This window comes from Priapulus caudatus, unplaced genomic scaffold, assembly GCF_000485595.1.
Source record: "Priapulus caudatus unplaced genomic scaffold, Priapulus_caudatus-5.0.1 Scaffold964, whole genome shotgun sequence".
Classification (NCBI taxonomy): domain Eukaryota; kingdom Metazoa; phylum Priapulida; class Priapulimorpha; order Priapulimorphida; family Priapulidae; genus Priapulus; species Priapulus caudatus.
In genome coordinates, this window is record NW_014578025.1 from 98,502 (window position 1) to 104,888 (window position 6,387).

Below are 6,387 nucleotides of genomic sequence, written 5' to 3' on the forward strand. Positions count from 1 at the left end.
CCTGGGTATGGTCCGGTATACCGGAACGTACCCTGGGTATGGTCCGGTATACCGGAACGTACCCTGGTGCTATCTAATATGCCGAACCGTACCTCGCCTACTCCACTAACGAGTCTAGGGAGTCGCCTACGCCCAATTCCTAACCCCCAACCCTAACCCTAACCATGTCAAATAGTTACCAGGGTACGTTCGGGTATACCGGACCGTACCCAGGGTACGTTCCGGCAGTACCCTGGGGGACATAGACCCTATGAGCGTTAATAGATACCACGATGGAGCTGTTGTTGGTGTATTTGGGCTGTGAAGGTGTGAAATGAAGCAAGCGTTGAGCGAATTTTGCGAGTACCTGCTCTCTTAGTCTTATTCATGTTGTTTGTGGTGCACAGGGCGTGCGTGCGGTGTACTTGTGTGTTGCAGATGAGCATTTGACCGGCATTTACGGGTAATTACTAAATTAGCGACAATAATAAGCAAAATAGAGTAGAGAAACATTAAGACTTTGGTAGTAAATACATTTCGTGTTTATTTACCTTTTTTTTATTGAGACGTTCCAAGTGCCAGTGTCAGTGACAGTGTAGAGTGTGGTCACAGGTCAGTAGGCACCAAATAGTAGGCACTGACACAGCGACACTCACACACTCACAGTCATACACTCACACACTCACACTGTACTGTGTACACAGTTAGAGTGTAGTTTATTAAATTATTGCAGTAATAATTATAATTAGTGAACCTTTTCATGGCCTTAAGCTATTGTGTTTCTCGCTCTACTAAAGTCCACTGCTAATGTTTACAACACAGTACAAGTACTCCTCAAAATTAGCCAATGCTGGCCAATATTTTTATTTTGTCCCAAATCATGTAAATATTAACGTGCTTGTCCCGCCATCTATATGGAGTTTAGAAAGGAGTTGAGCGTTTTACCCCTTGAATTTTCTCGTCATGGGGTTACATATTAGAAACATCATAAACACTATAAAAGAACACGCATTTGATTTTAGTGTATGTAGTAGTATCATGAGTATGATAGCGTGTCAGCTTTTATCCCAACCGCTATTACGAGTGAAGCATTTATTTTGGTTTCAGTACCACCAGGTGGCATCCTTGTAACACCAATGTTTCCAGTTTCCAGTCACCTGAGTCTGAGCATAGGTCTGAGATCTTGCCTGATAAAAACTCTGAGAGTGAGCCTAAAAAATCACTGAACAAGTCAGTCTATCAGTACTGTGAATAACCCGTGTACGTGTAACGGCACAGCGGTCTGGTATTGTATTACATCATGCATGCAACCTACCTGTTAACCTCTGAGTCCGAATGGGATGAAAATTAGATACAATAATGATAATCAATATTATTATTAATATTAAATAATTGAATAAATTAACTGTAACTCAACAACAGTACTCAGTGCCAGTGGGTTGTCGGTTAATCATTACAAAGACATCTGGGAATGGAATGGTTAAAGCCAACCAACAGCAGCAGCTATGAATTTATTTTGAAAAATCTATATCACATGATAATTTGGTGCAAATCCACTTTAGGCACCTTAGGTATCACGAAGTGATGCACAGATTTCTGTGTATCATCAACTGATGCACAGATTTCTGTGTATCATCAACTGATGCACAGACTCCGTATATCAAAGAATGATGCAAAACCCTAACCCTAACCCTAACCCTAACAGTAACACACTTCGTGATACCATAGATACATACAACACATACAACACATATGTGTTGTATATGTTATATCTATGGTGATACCTAAGGCTAAGGTTATAGTCAAGAGTTCCAAACGGGACTCCCGTGCCTTCAAAAGAGGGAGTCCGGTAGATAAGGTTGGCAAAACTTAAGCCCGGGTCACAACGGATCGTACGAAATTTTGTCGTGGTAGACCCATTAAATATTTGTGTGGGCCAGATTTGCAACATGCCCGAAATGTATTCGAGTGGTCACAAGGGCTTACGGACACATTAAAGATGGTTTGGCGATCGGGGGACGCGACAGAAAAAAAGAATGTCGTGGGTGGTGTCGCAAGTCAGTCGTGCGACAGTAGTGAGTTGTCGATGGGCATTTGGCGGGTGGGCTGTTTTTTACGTGAACAGGTCGTGGTTTACTTCGTGGGATGCACGTTGCTACAGCGTGCGAACTGGCGCACAACAGGCGTGGGGGCCTTGTGCGGTCCCTCGTGGGATTGCTCGCGCATCCGTCTCGCCGACTATATAACGAGAGCCGGTCTTTGCCTGCTATTTGCTGCAGAGATGTTTTCCAGTGGAAACATCGAAGTTCTGCCCGAATTTAGACATTTGTCACTTATTTTATTCAACTTTTTGCAAATTTAATCTAAGTTTAGTATTAGGATGCTCCCAAGAGAAAACCAACAAGGAGAAGATGGTAAAAGTGGCTGACGAACTTCGGGTGACTGCCGGTGGACCAGCTTGATGTCGTACCTGAAGCCCGCGTTCACACGTAAGCAAGATAATCCGGTTATTTAGCGGTTCACACGAGGCCAAAATGCGCGGTCAAGAAATACGTACTAAACAGATCCGGTATTTTGATGTAACATCGCGCTTGCCCAGACCCGAATAATTTTGCCGTGCTTTGGAAGAAATGACCGGATCTCTGGTGGACCGCCGGCATTTTCCTCGTGTGAACGGCTAATTACCGGATTTCTGAAGCCGCGTATTTTATACGACTTGGTCCCGCGCTCAACAGTTCAGTGTAACCGAGTGAACTGTCACGAGCGCGGAACCAGTCTACGTATTGTTATCGGGCAGATTGCGTGCGATGATTGTTTTATTTCGCATGTTGCTCTTGATTGTTTTAAAGCAGGCTCGAGGCTCGCAAATACCGAAATTTCTGGAGCGGCGAATCAGCGTGTTGGAACGCATTCGGCGCGATTTGTCTCAGATTCGGTATTTCGCAAATACGTATTTCATAATACGGAGTCTCCGTGTTGAACGCGGCTTGAGACTGAGGCTTGCGAGCGGATTCCTGGTGAGGAGGGAGGCTGCACGGCACTGGCGGTCCCTCTGGCGCTGTCCCCAAGAGAGCGAAGAAGCGCTACGGGCGGCAATGCCAAGGCAAAGAGAAGAGCAAGACCGACGACTACGGCGGCACTGTACTCAACATCGCCCGTCCAAGACGACATTCTCCGAGGGCAGGAGTTGAAAGATCGTGTAGCCTGGTTGGAGAAGATCAAAGAGACTCCATCCGCATGAACCCCATGAAAGTCACCGGCAGATTCCCGCTCTAACTCTTGATCAGATATATTACTGCCCAAACATCAGGCGCCGCTCGATCCGCGAACCCACGCAACGTCGGGGGTTTCGCCGCGTTTTCCCGCGCTGCTCCCGGCCCGGATCACCCGCCAACATTACCTATATTATGTTGTGCTGGAGTTTCGCCAGATGCCCCCTGCAGAGGTCACGCTGGTAGTCGCTTCAGGTGGAAGCCATCCTCTTCGCGCCTGCAACAGTTTTTATTTCCAAGCGTTCATCTTCGCCCGGCTATATTTTACCCTCACAAAACACGCAATATGCTTGCAAGACTACAACGCAAGACCTAGCCACGACAGACTTGCAATGTTGTGCCGAGCCTCTCTTACGAAATACTTAATATTTCGTGAGACAATCTTGCAACTGTCTCACGGACTGGGGTCTGCGACAGCGTGAGACAGTTGATGACAGTCGTGCAGAAGTTCGTAAGTTGTTTTTGACTAAACATTTTCTTCTGGTACCAACGACAAGATATTTATCGCACGCACAGTCGGCAAGCACGTGTCGTAGGACAGACACCAACCGACACCAGGAGAAGACATTAAGATACCACAAAACGTGTTAACAAAAAAGGTGCATTGTTTCAATTTTGCTCACGACAGCAAGTCGATTGCCACGATACTCAAAATGTTCGTAGCGCTGTCTTGCGACGACCCCGATATTGGACCCACGAGATTTGCCAAAATTTTCTGTCGTCGTCGTGGCACAAATGCGTCGTGGGCCTCGTGTGACCGGGGCTTAAAGCGCGAACAACAATAAACGCATGTGCGCGTTATTGGTAAGATTCCAATGCGATGCACGCTTCTGCCAACCATTTTCTTGGACTATTTGCCTAAAAAAATACGGTAATTCCGTGAGGCCCGTGCCTCTGGAACGAACTTTAGCCTATAGCCGCATTTTCCAGGGAAGTCCCACGGACTCCTGCAGTATGTTCAAATCAGGGAGTCCGACAGTAAATCAGGGAGAAGTATTTGACTCCGGGACTTCCCGCTGAATTTCGCACCCTGCTGTATTTTACTACATCACATGGAAACCTTCCTCTACGCTCCTAAAGTTAATCCTACAGCATTGTGTCTTAGTCGTTGCATAACAAAAAACCTGCACAAAATCTTAAAGCGACTTGGCATAAGAGACAATTGAGCAGTTGCGGAGTCCGAAACATTGGATCAAACCCCAGCCGGTGAGGTAGATTGGATACAGAATGAATGGACAACTTACTATGCTGCCCCCTTGTGGAGCATTTCCTTAACATTGGCCCTCTCTCTGCATTTTTGACGACCCAGGTTGCTGAAGCCGGCCACATGATAGGTGCTTTCTGTCCTGCCACCCAATCTGCTATGGGCCACACCTCGCCCTTCTGCACCGCCCTCGACCACCACCTGAAATAAGTGCTGAAATCCCATAGCAGGACCGGCCAGATCGGCAGACATGTCGGATTCTTCCAAAACTAGAAGCTCTGACGAATCTAACTTCCTCATCAAATAAATTACGCAGTCGCCAATCGCGAAAAGACATCATACCGTCGCTATGCTGGCAAAAACTCGAACCCAGCGTGCGCGGTCCCCTGACCCTGTAGCATGCCTATGCTGGCAGAAAAAACATACTCCGGCGTGGATTTAGCTTGCCCTGCTTCTGCGTCAACGCCTACGGGAGTCTCTTACGTCAGCTAGCTCCAGGCATGTCAACGCTTTTGGCGCAAATTCCACTCGTCCTAGGCTGTTTCTTCGAGGCGACGCAATGGCCGTGGTCGACCATCGCGCCTCCCATAACACTTGCTGCGGCGGGTGAGACGAATGAAGGTTTGGGCATCACCACCGGATCTCGTACGTAGGAAGATGGGGACGCGTATGGTTACAGGTACGATGGGGGACGGTTGGTTTACAGGTCTATCCGTTGGGACCGTGTACGGGGCGGGTTACAGGTAAATGGGACGCGTATGGTTACAGGGTGTGGGTGACTTGTACGAGTTACAGGTTAGATGTGGACGCGTATGGTTACAGGTAGAATGGACGGCGGGCGGTTAGCAGATAGAGGGGAGTTAGTGAGCTCTGTTGTGAGCACGCCGTTTTCAGATTTTACAGTGGCTTGTAAACTGCCAGACCTGCAGCCTGCCTACTCCGAATGGCGCCAACTAGTTGCAGGCATCAGGTTAGGTGTATACAGAGGACATCACGATGGGTTTCGCTGGATCGTCAGCAAGCACACATAGACAGAGGACACTTTCTCCCACCCTCAACTACAATCTTGTACAGATGCGAAAATTCGTACCAGGATGCAGTGCTTAAAGTGATTACGGTGTAAATAGTAAAAATAAACAATAATATTTCCCACTTTTTCACAAAATATAGTTAATTCTGTTTCACCTTTTTATAGTTAAATTGCTGCATTTTATTCCTGTTTTATCTTTATTGTTTCGATGGTGAACATACACTCGTGATCATACATCAGCATAGAAGCAATTAATGTCAGGACATATATAAATCGTACATGGTTTTTTGGATTTTAAACTAGTTGAGATACAATCTTATTTCAAGTAAAAATTTGACGGATACGTTGTAGTCCCGTTAGTTCTTACTTTTAATGTAAAAAAAATGGCACAACGCAAAATTTTACACATTTTGATACCATAGAAAATTCGTGACGTAGCTCAATTTTAATGAAGGACCAACTGGCCTAGGCAATATACAGCCAGCTGTCGCCCACATACTAAGAATTATGAATTTATGTAAGGAAATTACGGCACCTTGTCTAACCTTTCCTTGTTCCATTCTGACAAATTCTTGAAATCGCTTTTTGGCATTCTGACGCAACACAACTCGTCAAAGGAAAGCCGTTCTCCTGTTAGTAATCAAACCGCTTTACATATCTGCATATATATGGTTCAATAAAGATCACAGCAAATTCATTCCATTGCCCTACTCTCACCTACTGCCAACTCTTTCCTCTCTACTCTTCTCTTCTCTCATCTCTCTCTCTCTCTGTCACGCACTTTATTTCTCTCTTTCTCTCTCTCTCCCTCTATCTCTTTCTCTTGCTCTCCTCTCTCTCTCTCTCGTCTCTCTCCTCTTTTTCTGTCTCTTGCTCTTTCTTCTCTCTTTCCCCGTTCGTCT

The 6,387-nt window shown here is 46.1% G+C and overlaps 2 protein-coding genes across 3 annotated transcripts in view; one reads left to right on the forward strand and one right to left on the reverse strand.

Moving 5' to 3' along the window:
* The window catches only part of LOC106814698 (zinc finger CCCH domain-containing protein 4-like), a gene marked incomplete at its 5' end in the record, with an annotated part of 23,590 nt that overhangs the window by 9,707 nt on the left and 7,496 nt on the right, over window positions 1-6,387 (reverse strand).
* LOC106814697 (motile sperm domain-containing protein 2-like) overlaps window positions 1,143-6,387 on the forward strand; it is a 17,718-nt gene continuing 12,473 nt past the window's right edge. Inside the window, exon 1 of one of the 2 annotated variants that reach the window (XM_014819043.1) lies at window positions 1,143-1,259. The gene's annotated coding sequence lies outside the window, so the exon portion shown is untranslated. The remainder of the gene's footprint in view (window positions 1,260-6,387) is intronic. The other variant, XM_014819042.1, reaches the window with a different exon arrangement.